The 20,247-nt window shown below is 54.9% G+C and overlaps 1 long non-coding RNA gene across 2 annotated transcripts; it reads left to right on the top strand.

Annotated features, from left to right (window-relative positions):
* The first annotated feature begins 13,388 nt into the window (after positions 1-13,388).
* Positions 13,389-19,964, top strand: LOC150002056 (uncharacterized). Of its 2 annotated transcripts, none has more exons than XR_016513137.1 (3): positions 13,389-13,778; positions 18,118-18,303; positions 19,003-19,964. It is a non-coding gene; the product is annotated as an uncharacterized LOC150002056 (long non-coding RNA). The 2 variants fall into 2 exon arrangements; XR_016513136.1 differs by having other exon boundaries at positions 13,390-13,773.
* The last annotated feature ends 283 nt before the right edge of the window (positions 19,965-20,247 follow it).

The raw sequence follows: 20,247 nt of genomic DNA, 5'->3' as shown, positions 1-20,247 counted from the left end.
GTTGTGTGTGCTTCTCCAAGGCGATGCGCAGGGCTTTCTCAGGTGCTCCAACGGGCTCCCCTAGGTGTGTGTGGGGCTTTCCCAACTGTTGCGCAGGGCTCTCTTAGGCGCTCCACTGGGCTCCCTTAGGTGTTGTGTGGGTCTCTCCCAGGCGTTGCGCAGGGCTCTCTCAGGAGATCCTCCGGACTCCCCTAGGTGTTGTGTCGGGCTCTCCCAGGCGATGCACAGGGCTCTGCGAGGCAATGTGCGCGGCTCTCTCAGGTTCTCGACCGAGCTCCCCTAGGTGTTGTGTGTGCTTCTCCAAGGCGATGCGCAGGGCTTTCTCAGGTGCTCCAACGGGCTCCCCTAGGTGTGTGTGGGTCTCTCCCAGGCGTTGCGCAGGGCTCTCTCAGGAGATCCTCCGGACTCCCCTAGGTGTTGTGTCGGGCTCTCCCAGGCGATGCACGGGGCTCTCCGAGGCAATGTGCACGGCTCTCTCAATTTCTCCACCGGGCTCCCCTAGGTTTTGTGTGTGCTTCTCCAAGGCGATGCGCGGGGCTCTCTCAGGGGCTGCACCAGGCTCACCTAGGTGTTCTGTGGCGCTCTCCAGGCGATGCGCGGGGCTCTCCAAGGCAATATGCGGGGCTCTCTCAGGCTCTCCACCGGGATCCCCTAGATGTTGTATGTGCTTCTCCAAGGTAATGCGCGGGGTTCTCTCAGGCGATCGACCGGGCTCCCCTACGTGTTGTGTGTACCTCTCCATGGCTATGCGTGGTGGTCTCTCAGGCGCTCAACCGGGCTCCCCTAGGTGTTGTGTGGGCCTCTCCATGGCTATGCGTGGGGTTCTCTCAGGCCCTCCACCCGGCTTCCATAGGTGTTGTGTTGGCCTCTCCCAGGCGTTACGCGGGGCTCTCTCAGGAGATCCTCCGGGCTCCCCTAGGTGTTGTGTCCGGCTCTCTCAGACGATGCACGAGGCTCTCCGAGGCAATGTGCGCGGCTCTCTCAGGTTCTCCACCGGGCTCCCTTGGTGTGTTGTGTGCTTCTCCAAGGCGATGCGCGGTGCTCTTACAGGCGCTCGAACGGGCTCCCCAATGTGTTGTGTGGGCCTCTCCATGGCTATGCACGGTGCTCTCTCAGGCGCTCGACCGGACTCCCCTAGGTGTTGTGTGGGCCTCTCCATGGCTATGCGCGGGGTTCTCTCAGGCGCTCCACTGGGCTCCCATAGGTGTTGTGTTGGGCTCTCCCAACTGTTGCGCAGGGCTCTCTCAGGTTCTTCACCGGGCTCCCCTAGATGTTGTGTGTGCTTCTCCAAGGCGATGCGCAGGGCTTTCTCAGGTGCTCCAACGGGCTCCCCTAGGTGTGTGTGGGGCTTTCCCAACTGTTGCGCAGGGCTCTCTTAGGCGCTCCACTGGGCTCCCCTAGGTGTTGTGTGGGTCTCTCCCAGGCTTTGCGCAGGGCTCTCTCAGGAGATCCTCCAGGCTCCCCAAGGTGTTGTGTCGGGCTCTCCCAGGCGATGCACGGGGCTCTCCGAGGCAATGTGCACGGCTCTCTCAATTTCTCCACCGGGCTCCCCTAGGTTTTGTGTGTGCTTCTCCAAGGCGATGCGTGGGGCTCTCTCAGGCGCTTGACCGGGCTCCCCTACGTGTTGTGTGGGCCTCTCCATGGCTATGCGCAGGGTTCTCTCAGGTGCTCCACCGGGCTCCCATAGGTGTTGTTTGGGTCTCTCCCAGGCGTTGCCCAGGGCTCTCTCAGGCGCTCCTCCGGGCTCCCCTAGGTGTTGTGTCGGGCTCTCCCAGGCGATGCACAGGGCTCTGCGAGGCAATGTGCGCGGCTCTCTCAGGTTCTCGACCGAGCTCCCCTAGGTGTTGTGTGTGCTTCTCCAAGGCGATGCGCAGGGCTTTCTCAGGTGCTCCAACGGGCTCCCCTAGGTGTGTGTGGGTCTCTCCCAGGCGTTGCGCAGGGCTCTCTCAGGAGATCCTCCGGACTCCCCTAGGTGTTGTGTCGGGCTCTCCCAGGCGATGCACGGGGCTCTCCGAGGCAATGTGCACGGCTCTCTCAATTTCTCCACCGGGCTCCCCTAGGTTTTGTGTGTGCTTCTCCAAGGCGATGCGCGGGGCTCTCTCAGGGGCTGCACCAGGCTCACCTAGGTGTTCTGTGGCGCTCTCCAGGCGATGCGCGGGGCTCTCCAAGGCAATATGCGGGGCTCTCTCAGGCTCTCCACCGGGATCCCCTAGATGTTGTATGTGCTTCTCCAAGGTAATGCGCGGGGTTCTCTCAGGCGATCGACCGGGCTCCCCTACGTGTTGTGTGTACCTCTCCATGGCTATGCGTGGTGGTCTCTCAGGCGCTCAACCGGGCTCCCCTAGGTGTTGTGTGGGCCTCTCCATGGCTATGCGTGGGGTTCTCTCAGGCCCTCCACCCGGCTTCCATAGGTGTTGTGTTGGCCTCTCCCAGGCGTTACGCGGGGCTCTCTCAGGAGATCCTCCGGGCTCCCCTAGGTGTTGTGTCCGGCTCTCTCAGACGATGCACGAGGCTCTCCGAGGCAATGTGCGCGGCTCTCTCAGGTTCTCCACCGGGCTCCCTTGGTGTGTTGTGTGCTTCTCCAAGGCGATGCGCGGTGCTCTTACAGGCGCTCGAACGGGCTCCCCAATGTGTTGTGTGGGCCTCTCCATGGCTATGCACGGTGCTCTCTCAGGCGCTCGACCGGACTCCCCTAGGTGTTGTGTGGGCCTCTCCATGGCTATGCGCGGGGTTCTCTCAGGCGCTCCACTGGGCTCCCATAGGTGTTGTGTTGGGCTCTCCCAACTGTTGCGCAGGGCTCTCTCAGGTTCTTCACCGGGCTCCCCTAGATGTTGTGTGTGCTTCTCCAAGGCGATGCGCAGGGCTTTCTCAGGTGCTCCAACGGGCTCCCCTAGGTGTGTGTGGGGCTTTCCCAACTGTTGCGCAGGGCTCTCTTAGGCGCTCCACTGGGCTCCCCTAGGTGTTGTGTGGGTCTCTCCCAGGCTTTGCGCAGGGCTCTCTCAGGAGATCCTCCAGGCTCCCCAAGGTGTTGTGTCGGGCTCTCCCAGGCGATGCACGGGGCTCTCCGAGGCAATGTGCACGGCTCTCTCAATTTCTCCACCGGGCTCCCCTAGGTTTTGTGTGTGCTTCTCCAAGGCGATGCGCGGGGCTCTCTCAAGCGCTCGACCTGGCTCCCATAGGTGTTGTGTGGGCCTCTCCATGGCTATGCGCGGGGTTCTCTCAGGCGCTCCACCGGGCTCCCATAGGTGTTGTTTGGGTCTCTCCCAGGCGTTGCCCAGGGCTCTCTCAGGCGCTCCTCCGGGCTCCCCTAGGTGTTGTGTCGGGCTCTCCCAGGCGATGCACAGGGCTCTGCGAGGCAATGTGCGCGGCTCTCTCAGGTTCTCGACCGAGCTCCCCTAGGTGTTGTGTGTGCTTCTCCAAGGCGATGCGCAGGGCTTTCTCAGGTGCTCCAACGGGCTCCCCTAGGTGTGTGTGGGGCTTTCCCAACTGTTGCGCAGGGCTCTCTTAGGCGCTCCACTGGGCTCCCTTAGGTGTTGTGTGGGTCTCTCCCAGGCGTTGCGCAGGGCTCTCTCAGGAGATCCTCCGGACTCCCCTAGGTGTTGTGTCGGGCTCTCCCAGGCGATGCACAGGGCTCTGCGAGGCAATGTGCGCGGCTCTCTCAGGTTCTCGACCGAGCTCCCCTAGGTGTTGTGTGTGCTTCTCCAAGGCGATGCGCAGGGCTTTCTCAGGTGCTCCAACGGGCTCCCCTAGGTGTGTGTGGGTCTCTCCCAGGCGTTGCGCAGGGCTCTCTCAGGAGATCCTCCGGACTCCCCTAGGTGTTGTGTCGGGCTCTCCCAGGCGATGCACGGGGCTCTCCGAGGCAATGTGCACGGCTCTCTCAATTTCTCCACCGGGCTCCCCTAGGTTTTGTGTGTGCTTCTCCAAGGCGATGCGCGGGGCTCTCTCAGGGGCTGCACCAGGCTCACCTAGGTGTTCTGTGGCGCTCTCCAGGCGATGCGCGGGGCTCTCCAAGGCAATATGCGGGGCTCTCTCAGGCTCTCCACCGGGATCCCCTAGATGTTGTATGTGCTTCTCCAAGGTAATGCGCGGGGTTCTCTCAGGCGATCGACCGGGCTCCCCTACGTGTTGTGTGTACCTCTCCATGGCTATGCGTGGTGGTCTCTCAGGCGCTCAACCGGGCTCCCCTAGGTGTTGTGTGGGCCTCTCCATGGCTATGCGTGGGGTTCTCTCAGGCCCTCCACCCGGCTTCCATAGGTGTTGTGTTGGCCTCTCCCAGGCGTTACGCGGGGCTCTCTCAGGAGATCCTCCGGGCTCCCCTAGGTGTTGTGTCCGGCTCTCTCAGACGATGCACGAGGCTCTCCGAGGCAATGTGCGCGGCTCTCTCAGGTTCTCCACCGGGCTCCCTTGGTGTGTTGTGTGCTTCTCCAAGGCGATGCGCGGTGCTCTTACAGGCGCTCGAACGGGCTCCCCAATGTGTTGTGTGGGCCTCTCCATGGCTATGCACGGTGCTCTCTCAGGCGCTCGACCGGACTCCCCTAGGTGTTGTGTGGGCCTCTCCATGGCTATGCGCGGGGTTCTCTCAGGCGCTCCACTGGGCTCCCATAGGTGTTGTGTTGGGCTCTCCCAACTGTTGCGCAGGGCTCTCTCAGGTTCTTCACCGGGCTCCCCTAGATGTTGTGTGTGCTTCTCCAAGGCGATGCGCAGGGCTTTCTCAGGTGCTCCAACGGGCTCCCCTAGGTGTGTGTGGGGCTTTCCCAACTGTTGCGCAGGGCTCTCTTAGGCGCTCCACTGGGCTCCCCTAGGTGTTGTGTGGGTCTCTCCCAGGCTTTGCGCAGGGCTCTCTCAGGAGATCCTCCAGGCTCCCCAAGGTGTTGTGTCGGGCTCTCCCAGGCGATGCACGGGGCTCTCCGAGGCAATGTGCACGGCTCTCTCAATTTCTCCACCGGGCTCCCCTAGGTTTTGTGTGTGCTTCTCCAAGGCGATGCGTGGGGCTCTCTCAGGCGCTTGACCGGGCTCCCCTACGTGTTGTGTGGGCCTCTCCATGGCTATGCGCAGGGTTCTCTCAGGTGCTCCACCGGGCTCCCATAGGTGTTGTTTGGGTCTCTCCCAGGCGTTGCCCAGGGCTCTCTCAGGCGCTCCTCCGGGCTCCCCTAGGTGTTGTGTCGGGCTCTCCCAGGCGATGCACAGGGCTCTGCGAGGCAATGTGCGCGGCTCTCTCAGGTTCTCGACCGAGCTCCCCTAGGTGTTGTGTGTGCTTCTCCAAGGCGATGCGCAGGGCTTTCTCAGGTGCTCCAACGGGCTCCCCTAGGTGTGTGTGGGTCTCTCCCAGGCGTTGCGCAGGGCTCTCTCAGGAGATCCTCCGGACTCCCCTAGGTGTTGTGTCGGGCTCTCCCAGGCGATGCACGGGGCTCTCCGAGGCAATGTGCACGGCTCTCTCAATTTCTCCACCGGGCTCCCCTAGGTTTTGTGTGTGCTTCTCCAAGGCGATGCGCGGGGCTCTCTCAGGGGCTGCACCAGGCTCACCTAGGTGTTCTGTGGCGCTCTCCAGGCGATGCGCGGGGCTCTCCAAGGCAATATGCGGGGCTCTCTCAGGCTCTCCACCGGGATCCCCTAGATGTTGTATGTGCTTCTCCAAGGTAATGCGCGGGGTTCTCTCAGGCGATCGACCGGGCTCCCCTACGTGTTGTGTGTACCTCTCCATGGCTATGCGTGGTGGTCTCTCAGGCGCTCAACCGGGCTCCCCTAGGTGTTGTGTGGGCCTCTCCATGGCTATGCGTGGGGTTCTCTCAGGCCCTCCACCCGGCTTCCATAGGTGTTGTGTTGGCCTCTCCCAGGCGTTACGCGGGGCTCTCTCAGGAGATCCTCCGGGCTCCCCTAGGTGTTGTGTCCGGCTCTCTCAGACGATGCACGAGGCTCTCCGAGGCAATGTGCGCGGCTCTCTCAGGTTCTCCACCGGGCTCCCTTGGTGTGTTGTGTGCTTCTCCAAGGCGATGCGCGGTGCTCTTACAGGCGCTCGAACGGGCTCCCCAATGTGTTGTGTGGGCCTCTCCATGGCTATGCACGGTGCTCTCTCAGGCGCTCGACCGGACTCCCCTAGGTGTTGTGTGGGCCTCTCCATGGCTATGCGCGGGGTTCTCTCAGGCGCTCCACTGGGCTCCCATAGGTGTTGTGTTGGGCTCTCCCAACTGTTGCGCAGGGCTCTCTCAGGTTCTTCACCGGGCTCCCCTAGATGTTGTGTGTGCTTCTCCAAGGCGATGCGCAGGGCTTTCTCAGGTGCTCCAACGGGCTCCCCTAGGTGTGTGTGGGGCTTTCCCAACTGTTGCGCAGGGCTCTCTTAGGCGCTCCACTGGGCTCCCCTAGGTGTTGTGTGGGTCTCTCCCAGGCTTTGCGCAGGGCTCTCTCAGGAGATCCTCCAGGCTCCCCAAGGTGTTGTGTCGGGCTCTCCCAGGCGATGCACGGGGCTCTCCGAGGCAATGTGCACGGCTCTCTCAATTTCTCCACCGGGCTCCCCTAGGTTTTGTGTGTGCTTCTCCAAGGCGATGCGCGGGGCTCTCTCAAGCGCTCGACCTGGCTCCCATAGGTGTTGTGTGGGCCTCTCCATGGCTATGCGCGGGGTTCTCTCAGGCGCTCCACCGGGCTCCCATAGGTGTTGTTTGGGTCTCTCCCAGGCGTTGCCCAGGGCTCTCTCAGGCGCTCCTCCGGGCTCCCCTAGGTGTTGTGTCGGGCTCTCCCAGGCGATGCACAGGGCTCTGCGAGGCAATGTGCGCGGCTCTCTCAGGTTCTCGACCGAGCTCCCCTAGGTGTTGTGTGTGCTTCTCCAAGGCGATGCGCAGGGCTTTCTCAGGTGCTCCAACGGGCTCCCCTAGGTGTGTGTGGGGCTTTCCCAACTGTTGCGCAGGGCTCTCTTAGGCGCTCCACTGGGCTCCCTTAGGTGTTGTGTGGGTCTCTCCCAGGCGTTGCGCAGGGCTCTCTCAGGAGATCCTCCGGACTCCCCTAGGTGTTGTGTCGGGCTCTCCCAGGCGATGCACGGGGCTCTCCGAGGCAATGTGCACGGCTCTCTCAATTTCTCCACCGGGCTCCCCTAGGTTTTGTGTGTGCTTCTCCAAGGCGATGCGCGGGGCTCTCTCAGGGGCTGCACCAGGCTCACCTAGGTGTTCTGTGGCGCTCTCCAGGCGATGCGCGGGGCTCTCCAAGGCAATATGCGGGGCTCTCTCAGGCTCTCCACCGGGATCCCCTAGATGTTGTATGTGCTTCTCCAAGGTAATGCGCGGGGTTCTCTCAGGCGATCGACCGGGCTCCCCTACGTGTTGTGTGTACCTCTCCATGGCTATGCGTGGTGGTCTCTCAGGCGCTCAACCGGGCTCCCCTAGGTGTTGTGTGGGCCTCTCCATGGCTATGCGTGGGGTTCTCTCAGGCCCTCCACCCGGCTTCCATAGGTGTTGTGTTGGCCTCTCCCAGGCGTTACGCGGGGCTCTCTCAGGAGATCCTCCGGGCTCCCCTAGGTGTTGTGTCCGGCTCTCTCAGACGATGCACGAGGCTCTCCGAGGCAATGTGCGCGGCTCTCTCAGGTTCTCCACCGGGCTCCCTTGGTGTGTTGTGTGCTTCTCCAAGGCGATGCGCGGTGCTCTTACAGGCGCTCGAACGGGCTCCCCAATGTGTTGTGTGGGCCTCTCCATGGCTATGCACGGTGCTCTCTCAGGCGCTCGACCGGACTCCCCTAGGTGTTGTGTGGGCCTCTCCATGGCTATGCGCGGGGTTCTCTCAGGCGCTCCACTGGGCTCCCATAGGTGTTGTGTTGGGCTCTCCCAACTGTTGCGCAGGGCTCTCTCAGGTTCTTCACCGGGCTCCCCTAGATGTTGTGTGTGCTTCTCCAAGGCGATGCGCAGGGCTTTCTCAGGTGCTCCAACGGGCTCCCCTAGGTGTGTGTGGGGCTTTCCCAACTGTTGCGCAGGGCTCTCTTAGGCGCTCCACTGGGCTCCCCTAGGTGTTGTGTCGGGCTCTCCCAGGCGATGCACAGGGCTCTGCGAGGCAATGTGCGCGGCTCTCTCAGGTTCTCGACCGGGCTCCCCTAGGTTTTGTGTGTTCTTCTCCAAGGCGATGCGCGGGGCTCTCTCAGGCGCTTGCCCGGGCTCCCCTACGTGTTGTGTGGGCCTCTCCATGGCTATGCGTGGTGGTCTCTCAGGCGCTCAACCGGGCTCCCCTAGGTGTTGTGTGGGCCTCTCCATGGCTATGCGCAGGGTTCTCTCAGGCGATCCACCGGGCTCCCATACGTGTTGTGTGGGCCTCTCCATGGCTATTCGTGGTGGTCTCTCAGGCGTTCAACCGGGCTCCCCTAGGTGTTGTGTGGGCCTCTCCATGGCTATGCGCGGGGTTCTCTCAGGCCCTCCACCCGGCTTCCATAGGTGTTGTGTTGGCCTCTCCCAGGCGTTACGCGGGGCTCTCTCAGGAGCTCCACCAGGCACCCCTAGGTGTTCTGTGGGGCTCTCCCAACTGTTGCGCAATGCTGTCTCAGGTTCTCCACCGGGCTCCCCTCGGTGTTGTGTGTGCTTCTGCAGGGCGATGCGCTAGGCTCTCTCAGGCGCTCGACCGGGCTCTCCTAAGTTTTGTGTGGGCCTCTCCATGGCTATGCACGGTGCTCTCTCAGGCGCTGGACCGGACTCCCCTAGGTGTTGTGTGGGCCTCTCCATGGCTATGCGCGGGGTTCTCTCAGGCGCGCGACCAGGCTCCCAGAGGTGTTGTGTGGGGCTCCCCCAGGCGTTACTCGGGGCTCTCCCAGGCGCTCCACCGGGCTCCCCTAGGTGTTGTGTGGCGCTCTCCCGGGCCATGCGCTGGGCTCTCTCAGGCGCTCCACCGGACTCCCCTAGGTGTTGTGTGGGGCTCTCCCAGGCGATGCACGGGGCTCTCTCAGGCGATCCACCAGAATCCTCTAGGTATTGTGTGGGGCTCTCCCAGGAGATGAGCGGGGCTCTCTCAGGTGCTCCACAGGGCTCCCCTAGGTGCTGTGTGGGGCTCTCCCATGCGATGCACGGGGCTCTCTCAGGCGATCCACCAGGCTCCCCTAGGTATTGTGTGGGGCTCTCCCAGGAGATGCACGGGTCTCTCTCAGGCGATCCACCAGGCTCCCCTAGGTGTTGTGTGTGCTTCTCCAAGGCGATGTGCGGGGCTCTCTCAGGCGCACGACCGGGCTCCACTACGTGTTGTGTGGACCGCTCCATGGCTTTGCGCGGGGCTCTCTCAGGCACTCGACCGGGCTCCCCTAGGTGTTGTGTGGGCCTCTCCATGGCTATGCGCGGGGTTCGCTCAGGCGCTCCACCGGGCTCTCATAGGTGTTGTGGGGGCCTCTCCAAGGTGATGTGCGGGGCACTCTCGGGCGCTCCACCAGGCTCCCCTAGGTGTTGTGCGGGCCTCTCCAAGGTGATGTGCGGGGCACTCTCGGGCGCTCCACCGGGCTCCCCTAGGTGTTGTGTAGGGCTCTCCCAGGCGTTACGCGGGGCTCTCTCAGGGGCTCCACCAGGCTCACCTAGGTGTTCTGTGGCGCTCTTCCAGGCGATGCGCGGGGCTCTCCAAGGCAATGTGCGGGGCTCTCTCAGGCTCTTCACCGGGATCCCCTAGGTGTTGTGTGTGCTTCTCCAAGGCGATGCGCGGGGCTCTCTCAGGCCATCGACCGGGCTCCCCTACGTGTTGTGTGGGCCTCTCCATGGCTGTGCGCGGTGCTCTCTCAGGCGCTCGACCGGACTCCCCTAGGTGTTGTGTGGGCCTCTCCATGGCTATGCGCGGGGTTCTCTCAGGCGCTCCACTGGGGTCCCATAGGTGTTGTGCTGGCTCTCCCAGGCGTTGCGCGGGGCTCTCTCAGGAGATCCTCCGGGCTCCCCTAGGTGTTGTGTCCGGCTCTCCCAGACGATGCACGAGGATATCCGAGGCAATGTGCGCGGCTCTCTCAGGTTCTCCTCCGGGCTCCCTTAGGTGTTGTGTGTACTTCTCCAAGGCAATGCGCAGGGCTCTTACAGGCGCTCGACCGGGCTCCCCTATGTGTTGTGTGGGCCTCTCCATGGCTATGCGCGGTGCTCTCTCAGGCGCTGGACCGGACTCCCCTAGGTGTTGTGTAGGGCTCTCCCAAGCGATGCGCGGGGCTCTCCGGGGCGATGTGCGGGGCTTTCTCAGGTGCTCCAACGGGCTCCCCTAGGTGTGTGTGGGGCTTTCCCAACTGTAGCGCAGGGCTCTCTTAGGCGCTCCACTGGGCTCCCCTAGGTGTAGTGTGGGTCTCTCCCAGGCGTTGCGCAGGGCTCTCTCAGGAGATCTTCCGGGCTCCCCTAGGTGTTGTGTCGGGCTCTCCCAGGCGATGCACAGGGCTCTGCGAGGCAATGTGCGCGGCTCTCTCAGGTTCTCGACCGGGCTCCCCTAGGTTTTGTGTGTGCTTCTCCAAGGCGATGCGCGGGGCTCTCTCAGGCGCTTGACCGGGCTCCCCTACGTGTTGTGTGGGCCTCTCCATGGCTATGCGTGGTGGTCTCTCAGGCGCTCAACCGGGCTCCCCTAGGTGTTGTGTGGGCCTCTCCATGGCTATGCGCGGGGTTCTCTCAGGCGATCGACCGGGCTCCCCTCCGTGTTGTGTGTACCTCTCCATGGCTATGCGTGGTGGTCTCACAGGCGCTCAACCGGGCTCCCCTAGGTGTTGTGTGGGCCTCTCCATGGCTATGCGCGGGGTTCTCTCAGGCCCTCAACCCGGCTTCCATAGGTGTTGTGTTGGCCTCTCCCAGGCGTTACGCGGGGCTCTCTCAGGAGCTCCACCAGGCACCCCTAGGTGTTCTGTGGCGCTTTCCCAAGTGATGCGCGGGGCTCTCTCAGGTGCTCCACCGGGCTCCCCTAGGTGTTGTGTGGGGCTCTCCCAGGCGATGCACAGGGCTCTGCGAGGCAATGTGCGCGGCTCTCTCACCCTGGGGATGCTCTCTCTCTCTCTGAACTCTGTCCTCTACACTGAGTCAACACCAGGGATCATCTCCCGCTCCCGACTCCTCACCCCATTCACCTTCCATTCTTAAGATGTCCACCCCACCAGCCACCCAACGCACACTTCCTCTTTCGTTCTCTGTGAGGCTCACTGCTTCGGTGTCCTGGATAAAGTGCAGAAGCTTACACAGGAGGGTCAGCCCTTACCTGTGGTGGACGCAGAGTGCGCCGGAATTCATGGAGTAGCCAGGAGGCCCGAGGGTGTGAGGACGTAGACCTGGACCAGTACAGGTTCTCCACTGATCAAGGGGTTCATCTGTGTTGCCCAACAAAGAAGAGTGGGTGTAATAAGAACTTCTGAAAAACACTATAGTCTTTCAATGTGTAGCTCAGGTTGGCTCTCCCCAAGCCCCTGCCAGGTTCTTGCTATGGGAGCCTGTCCCCCATGACAGAGCTTCCAGGTCAACCTTTCCGTGGCTGACGGGGGTTGCAGGTCTGAGGTCCTCCAGGAGAGGCTGTGCTCTATTGTGCCCAGGAGACACCTGCCGTTGTGCCTCAGTTGTGTGCCTCAGAGTGGCCTGAGGATTTGTGTGTCTTGCTTGATGCTCTTGCAGCACCAGCTCATCACGGCTAGGCCTGTGGGTGCCAGCATCCCTCCCCACCCGTCCCCTTAGCGGCCCAATTGACTGTGTGAGTTTCCTCCGGCTGCTGCTGTAACAAGTACTGCAGACTGGGCGGCTTAAACAAATAAGTGTATTCTGTCAGTTCTGGGGCCAAAGTCTGAAATCAAGGTGTGGGCAGGACCGCAACCCTCTGAGGGCTCCAGGGAAGGACCTGCTCCTCAGTCTCAGCTCTGGTGGCCTCAGGTGTCTCTTGATTGAGGATGGCGTCCTTCTCTGTGTCCTCACGTGTTCGTCCCTCTGTCCTAATCTTCTCTTCTCAAAGGGATGCCGGCCACATGGATAAGGACCCACCCTAAGGACCTCATCCTAACTCGATCTTCCACAAAGACCTGTTTCTGAGTAAGGTGCATCGCAGGTGGGGAGGGTCAGGGCTGCAAGTTCTGTTGGGGACTCCGTTCAGCCCCTAACGGCGGGTTTGCCTATGTGCCGGATTATAACCCGTTATCTTCATTGTCTTTTGACCCGTATCTCAGCGCTGTTTGGGCCCCGAGCCTTTGTCCAGTGGTCGTGCTGAACTCCTATCTGCTTTATGGCCCAGCAAGGATTTCAGGTCACCTGTACTTCCTGGCAACACCTGGCGTGGACATACCCCTCCTCTCGGAGCTCAGGGCTTAGTCTGTGCTGCTCGTCCCCACTGGCCATACGACGTGGACATGGGATGGGTTCCCTGGCTCCCCAGGGCCCTGGCTGCCTTTGGAACACACTTGTCAGTCCACTTTTCCACCCTAGGAACCCCGCACCAGCGACACCCTGGAGGGAAGAGAGCAGGTGACTATGGGCCCTGCTCTCTGCCTCCTGCCGCTGCCACCAGGAGGAGAGGCTATCAGTGCGAGGAGGGCCTGGCCTGGCCTGGCCTGGGGCCCTCTGCACTGTCTGTTTGCCAACATGGGTTATTCCAGCCTGTTCTCAGAACAGCTCCTGCAAACACTAAGGACTAGTTGGTGGCTCCCGATTTGTAATCAAAGGGTAACCAGGAGCACCCTTCCTTTTCCTGTTTATGATTGCCCCTGAAAGTAATAGCAAGGAACTTGAGGCTGTGGCAGCTACAACGTAGCCCTTCCATTCCAAGGACTCAGCACCACCCCCCCTCAGTGAAGGTCACTGAGTGAGACCAGCCAGGTCATTTTGGGGAAAACGTGACCAAATTTCTCTCAGTAATCACTGCTGTGGGTGACCAGTGAGTGGAGCAACTGGCTTGGACCTGATTGAGTGCTGAGAGCCGGCTGAGGCATTTGGTCAAACAAGCAGACATGTTTGTGTCCAAGGGAGCTATGGAACAGTTTAGTCCACTTCATGTGGGTGAGACACAACCCCCAAATCCTAGGATCTTTTCCCCTGGAAGCCTCACCCACTTGTTCCAGAGAAACCAGTTCCAGGAGATGGCATATCCATAGCCCTGCACTTTTGAAAGGGCTTGGGAAATTGGCCATAGGTAGCTCTGCAGAGCTTACCAGGTAGGCCCAGGTCAGGTGCCCTGGCATTGCCAATTTTAAGTTGAGTGTCTAAGTGTGTAGAATGCTATCTCCTCAGTCCCTGGCAGTGTTCTAGTTTTGCAGCCAAGTATAGGTGCTTTTACTCTCTCTCTCTCTCTCTCTCTCTCTCTCTCTCTCTCTCTCTCTCTCTCTTCTGAAAGATTTTACTTATTTATTTTTCAGAGAGAAGGAAGGAAATCGAGCACTTACAATGACATGGATGAACCTAGAAGACATGCTAAGTGAACTCAGACACAGAAAGACAAATACTGCATGATGTATATGCACATGCTCAAACTCATCAAGTTATACATATTAAAGATGTGCAGGTTTTGCATATCAATTATACTTCAATAAAGCTGTAAGAAGTTTATGAAAGAGATTTACAGGCACCCTGTGGGAAAGGAATACTTTCCCCCATGTGCTGAAATAAAAGGAAGTTTTATCTGCAGAGAGATGTCTGACCTAGAGAGAGATCTGGGAATACTTAGTGATATAAAGTCAAGCGCACAGATGGGAGCATTCAGAAAAACGTGTGAAGTGGGAGTAGTGCTGGGTGAAGGAAGAGATGAGGGAAGACTCTTTAAGAAAAGTGAAGAGGGAAAAATTTGCAGAAGCATCTGAGAACAACTGGAGAGGCAGATGGAGGATCCTGGAAGAAGCCGTGTCAGAAAGTAAGGTGACAAGAGGGTTTGGCTTTGGGTGGTGGGCACACAGTGCAATACACAGGTCTTGTATCATTGAAATGTACACGCGAAGCCTATATGATCCTATTTACTAGTGTTACCCCAGTAAATTTAATAAAAGTAAAAATGAAATAAAGTAAAAATTCAGTAAGGTGTAGGCAAAACAAGAGACTGCATGAGAATAGAGTTAGTGATGAACCAGTTCACACCAGAGGCCTGTGAGGGAAACTTCTGGGTTGGGTCCTGTGGCAGGGCAGGACACTGCGTAAAATCTACCACCCGAAACCGTCTGTCACCAAGGGCAAAGGAGACCCCAACAGGCCGAGGGACAAGATGTCCTCATATGCCTTCATTATACAAACTCACTGGGAAGAGCACACGGAGAAACAACACCCAGGCTCCTCCAGGAATTTCGCTGAATTCTCCAAGAAGTGTTCAGAGACATGGAAGACCATGTGTGCAAAAGAAAAGTCAAAGTTGGAAGATATGGCAAAGAGTGACAAAGCACACTGCGACAGGGAGAGGACAGATTTCTATCCTCCCCCAGTTGATACGGGGGAAAAAAGATCCCAGTGCTCTTACAAGGCCTCTATCTGCCTTCTTTCTAGTTTTCTGTGAGTATCACCTAGAGATCAAAGGTGGATTATCCAATGGAAATAATGAAAAAGAATTGGTTGAAATGTGGTCTGAGCAGTCAGCCAAAGATAAGCAGCTGTAAGAACAAAGCAGCTAAGCTGCAGGAGAAAATGTGAAAAGGATATTGCCGCACACCATGCCAAGGGCCAAAGTGAAGTGGGAATGAAGGGCCCTGGCAGACCCACAGGTTTAAAGAAGAAGGAACCAGAGGATGAAGCGAAGTAAGAAGAGAAAGATGATGGAAAGGATGAAGATGAAGAATAAATGACTGTCCTGTACAGATGTGCCTGGAGTATTATGTGTTTTCTCAGGCAATTGTTTTGCTGAGAATGTAAAATCAAGCACAGCTTCTTATTAGTTTCAGTAGAAAACCTGCATAAATTTTGGTATAGCTTGTAAGATTATTTGTAGGGGAAAGACATTTGAAAAAAATGCAGGTTGCACCCTGTCTGGTGTGGCTTAGTGGATTGAGCACTGGCCTGCAAACTGAAAGGTCACCTGTTCGATTCCCAGTCGAGGCACATGCCTGGGTTGTGGGCCAGGTCCCCCATTGGGGGTGTGCGAGAGGCAAAGGATCAATGTTTCTCTCACCCATTGGTGTTTTCCTGCCCCTCATTCTTCCTCCCTTCCCCTCTCTCTACAATAAACAAATCAATATAATCTTTAAAATAACAAAAATGCAGATTATAGCTTTCTGAGGGACTATTAAATACAGTTAGATTTTAAGGCTTCTGATGTGAATTTAAGTGTTTCCAATTATTGAGTGTTTTTTCTAATTTCTTTTTTCTTTACTTTTAAAATTATATTTTATTGTTTATGCTATTACAGTTCTCCCAAATTTTTGCCACCTGTCCCCTCCACCCCACCACACAGACTCCTTCAGAAAATCCCCACACTGTTGTCCAAGTCCATTGGTCCCACATACATCTTCTTTAGTTACTCTATTTCCTGTGCTATACTTTATATGTCCATGACTGTTCTGTAACTACCAATTTGCACTTCATAATTCCCTCACCTTTTCCAGCCAACACCCATAATGCCCCCACCCCCTTTCCATCCCTTCCGTCTGGCAACCATCAAAACGTTCTCTCTATCTATGTTCTCTTTCTGTTCTGCTTGTTTGCTTACTTTGTTTCTTAGGTTCAATTGTTGATAGATATGTTGTTATTGTTTCTTTTTTCTTCTTGCTGTTCTGATGGTGTGTTTGTGTGTGTGTGTGTGTTTATTTGTTTGGCTTTTGCTTCCTTGCATTCCAAATCATTGATTTGATTCTCAGCTTCATCCACTCAACTGTTGCTTCAATGTAAATTGTTCTTTGTTTCAATTAGTGTATCCTTCAGTCCCGACTGGATCTTTTCTACGCTGTTGAGGTTTTCACTAAGCTCCTTGAGCCTCCTTATAACCAACGTTTTGAATTCTGCACCTGATAGACTGCTTTTCTCTATTTAGTTTCGTTTTCCTTTTCCTCGAGTTTTGTCCTCTTCTTTCATTTGGGGCACGTTTCTTTGTCTGTTCTTTTTGGCAGCTTTCCTGTGTTTGTTTTTATGTGTTAGGCATAGCTACTATGTCTCCCAGGCTTGATGGAGTGGCTTAATATAGTAGGTGTCCTATTGGGTCCAGTGGCACGTCCTCCCCTATTACCCAAGCTGGGTACTCAAGGTACATCCACTGTGTGGGCTGTGTACACCCTACTGTTGTAGTTGAACGTTGATTGGTGTTGGCACGTCCAGCGTCAGCCACTGCCTGTGTTCTGTCTGGGGCCACACAACACTTGCCACAAAGTGATCTGCAGATGGTTGCTACTTGTGCTGGGCTTGGAGGTGACCAGTGGAGGCCAAGCAGTGAACAAAGGCTGACTGTTGCTAATGCCGGGCCTGGGGCAACTTAGCAAGAGGTATGGGGCTCACTGAGGCCAGATGCTGCTTGTTTGAGAGAATATAAAAAAGTCTGAAGCGTGAGCCAAGATAAGCCACTCATAAGGGCAAGCCATTGGAGACAGCTTGGTGGGCCTAAAAGTTGGGTGGTGCAGGTCCTCACAGAACAACCAGTGCGGGGCGACAGTGTTAGCCAGGCTGGTGGAGTCTCAGATATGGTCCCCATCTGCCAGCTCTGTCACTCTGTTGGGGGAGGGTTCAGAAAAGAAGAAAACAGCCTCCGCCAGTACTTTTGTGTGGGAGGAAGCTGACTCCCGCTCTCACCCTGACGCTGGATAATTCTATTCCTTCCCATATGTCTCTGATGCCTTTCAATCTGCTGGAGGTCAGAGGGAGGAAGTTCGAGTAAGTCTGTGCATGGGTCATTTAGGAGGAACTTCCTGGGACTCCAGAAGTTTCTCTCTTCCACACCTCAATCCCTGCTGGTTTGTACAGCCAGAGTCACAGGGACTTTGCTTCTTGACACTGGAATCCAGGGCCGGGGCAGGGGGACTGGTTTGGCGCTAGGACCCCTTGTTCCTGAGATATCCCTCCCAATTCTTATCTGCTACATGTGGATGTGGAATTAGCCTGTTCCTGGTTTGTTACCCTTGCTACCAGTCTTGATGTGATTTCTTCTTTAATTTCATAATTGTAGGACTTCCACTCAGCTCAATTTCTGATGGTTGTGAATGATGGTTGTTCTATAGTTTAGTTGTAATTTTGATGTACTTTGGATGTGATTGTGAGAGGAGGCAAACCAGTTTCTCTCCATTGCCATCTTGACCACATTTCATCTTTGTTCTTCCTGTAACATCAACAGAGCTGCTCCAGTTACAATGACTCTTCTCACGCTATCCATAGCACTTCAGGATGAGGTTTCCAGCTATGTGCTTGTCTCGAAACTTATGTTTGACTGCTTTTTGGAACATGCCCATCTTCTTTAATTTCTTGATTTGAGTATAGGGGCACAGTAAATTCATAGGAATTAGTATCAATGGTAAGTTTTGGGCTTTTTAGAATGTTGCATTGTGTTTAAAAAATGGTAATAAAATTATGTATATTAGCCCTGACCGATGTGGCTCAGTGGGTGGGCAATGTTCTGAAAAGTGGAAGGTTGCCAATGCCATTCCTGGTCAAGACACACGCCTAGGTTGTGGGTTCAGTCACTGGCCAGTGCGTGTACAAGATGCAACCTATTGATGTTTCTCTCTCACACCAATATTTCTTTCCCTCTCTTTGTCCTTCCCTTCCTCCCTCTCTCTATAAATATATATATATATATGTACATATATATTTTATAAAATAATATACATAAAAAAGAAAGGTGTATAGCAAGTTTCAAGGTGAGAAAGTGCCAATGGTACTCGAGGCTGCAGAGATCCCAAGGCGAAAGCCTAAATAGAATCTATTGAAGGATTAGCTGTAAAGTTAATTATGGTGATGACTGCACATTTCCGTGAATTCACTAGAATCATTGACTTGTGCACTGGAAATGGGTGAATTTAATTCATTTTATGGTATGTAATTTATACCTCCAAAAAGTTGCTTAATGTCATTTTTAATTTAAAAAACTTGCAAATTCTGTAGCACTTTAATAACTACATGGAAAAAATGTCTCCGAACACATAATGCATTCTGTTAAACTGATAACCTAAAAATATACAGGCAAAATATAAACGCCTTTAGAATATGATATAGGAGAACAACTTCACGCCCTCAGGTTCAGAAAAGCATAATTATCTAGCAAGGAACAACCTCATAATCATGTTTCTTCAACTAGGGAGAAGAAATGGAGCAAAGGCCACAAACAAATCATTCCCGGCGAAGGAAAATAAATGTGATAGGATTCCCAGTTTACACAGAACGTGGAGTGAAACAAAGTCCCTCTGTGTGGCCTCACCAGAAGCAAAAGCTGGTCTTCATCCGCAACAACAGATTCACAGTGGAGACCACAGACTACAGCTAAGTAATATAGACACTGTGCCTTTGTAGAACATCCTCATCTATATAGTCAAAGCTTAACAGGTGTCAACATCTGAACTCTTTACTGGTGGCTTTAAGGCAAAATGGGTAAGATGGGTCTCAAAATCTACCAAAGGAAGGACACATTGCCCTGAATAACTAAATCATAATAAATTCTAAAATTATCCTAACAGAAGTAACAAACAACAACCTTGCAAGAGTAAGATTGGAAGAAAGCTCACTTCAATAAGTGGCGGGCAGTGATGGGGTAAAAAGAACAGAGCAAACAATCTGAGTAAATCTCAGAGAAGGAAGTTCAGAAGGTTGTTGGTCTAGAAGCATGGCTGAAGGAAAAGGTGGAAGGATGTGGAAGGAGCTAAGAAGGAAAAGATAAGCGCCAACGAAGGAGCAGGGTACTCAGTTTGCACTTCACTTTCATAAGCAGCACTGCAAGCAGAGGTTAGAAATGCCTCTGTGAATACACACAGGCTGTCTTTTCAGAGTAAGACATACTTACTGGCCCTTGTCTACTAATCAAAGTCTATGTACCTTAAAATCTCAAGTCCAAGTTTAAAATCCCTGACCTCTCCAGGCAGAGCTCGGCTCCTCCCCACACAGCTAGGCAAACTTTGAAATATCACGATTAGCCTTCATCACATCACACTGAATGAACTTTATGTGTTTATGTCTCTTCTCCTACTAGACTGGAAGCTCCTTCTGACAAGGACAGTATATCATTTCACGCTAGCATCTATTACAGACCCCAGCACAAAGGAGGTGCTCAGGAAATACTTGCTGCGCGAATGACCGGGACTACACTGAGAAATGGTGGCTATAACAGGCAGCAGAGAGCAGTCAGAGGAAAAATCAAACAGAGTGAAACCATTGAGGAAACTGCTACAAAATTCCAGGGTAGAAGTAATGAGGAGCTGACCCCAGACAATGACTGGAAAACAAGAAAAGTGACTCAAAGACATGGATGACAACAAAGAGAAGTAGATGATGATGACAAGGGTCAAAGTCTTTGTTCCTGGAAAACCACTTATTCAAAATTTGTTGGGAATTTCCTTGGTGTAATATACTATAATAGGCATTAGGCATGCACTAATACTTGAAAGTAAAATTTAAAATGACCTCGATTTTTTAAATAGTATTGCCAATCAGGTCTCTAAGGAATTAAATTTAGAAGAAAAAGTAGTGGGATATTTTAAAGGAAATGAGCTTTGCACAGCAAACTATGGTCACTGATTATTAAAGTAACCAGAAATTGAAGTAACTCTCAGCCTTTGAGAAACTGACTAATGGTACATGTCTCCTAAGCTTCCCTACTCAGACTCATGGAGTCTCTGGCAGCTGGGCTATAGCATGGGGAGATATGACACCCCAACTGCACAGGACACTAGCTAATTTTCTCTGCCCAAGAACGCTGCAGCTGCCTACTGTAGGCTTTCCATGTAGGAGTAGAACTTCCAGGCACACCTCTGGGCGGGTGTGACCGACCCCTGCGGCCCCTTGACCGACTGTCTGTGTCATTGAGGTGCATAGGTGTGAAACCGTGATGGTCCTCACATGTAAACGTGTATACAAGCATATGCCAGATATATCGTGGTTTTGTACCGTGGCAGCCACATACAGTGAACGTCACAATAAAGTGAGTGACCTACATTTTTTCATTTCTAGGTGCTTATAAAAATTATATTTACAATATGCTGTAGTTTGCTAAGTGTCAAATAACAGTGTGTCTAAGAGTGATGTATATGCCTTAGTATAAATATGCTTTATTGCAAAAAATGCTAACCACCATCCGAGCCTTCAGCAAGTCATAATCTTTTTGATGGTGGAGGCTCTTTCTTTGACGTTGATGGCTGCTGGCTGATCAGGTGGTGACTGCTGAAGGCCGCGGTGGCTATAGAAGTTTCTTAAGATACAACCATAACGTTCTTCTCTG

The sequence above is a fragment of the Furipterus horrens genome, unplaced genomic scaffold (assembly GCF_987537825.1).
Source record: "Furipterus horrens unplaced genomic scaffold, mFurHor1.1.pri manual_scaffold_9, whole genome shotgun sequence".
Lineage (NCBI taxonomy): Eukaryota > Metazoa > Chordata > Mammalia > Chiroptera > Furipteridae > Furipterus > Furipterus horrens.
This window is presented reverse-complemented; position numbering and strand designations above follow the sequence as displayed.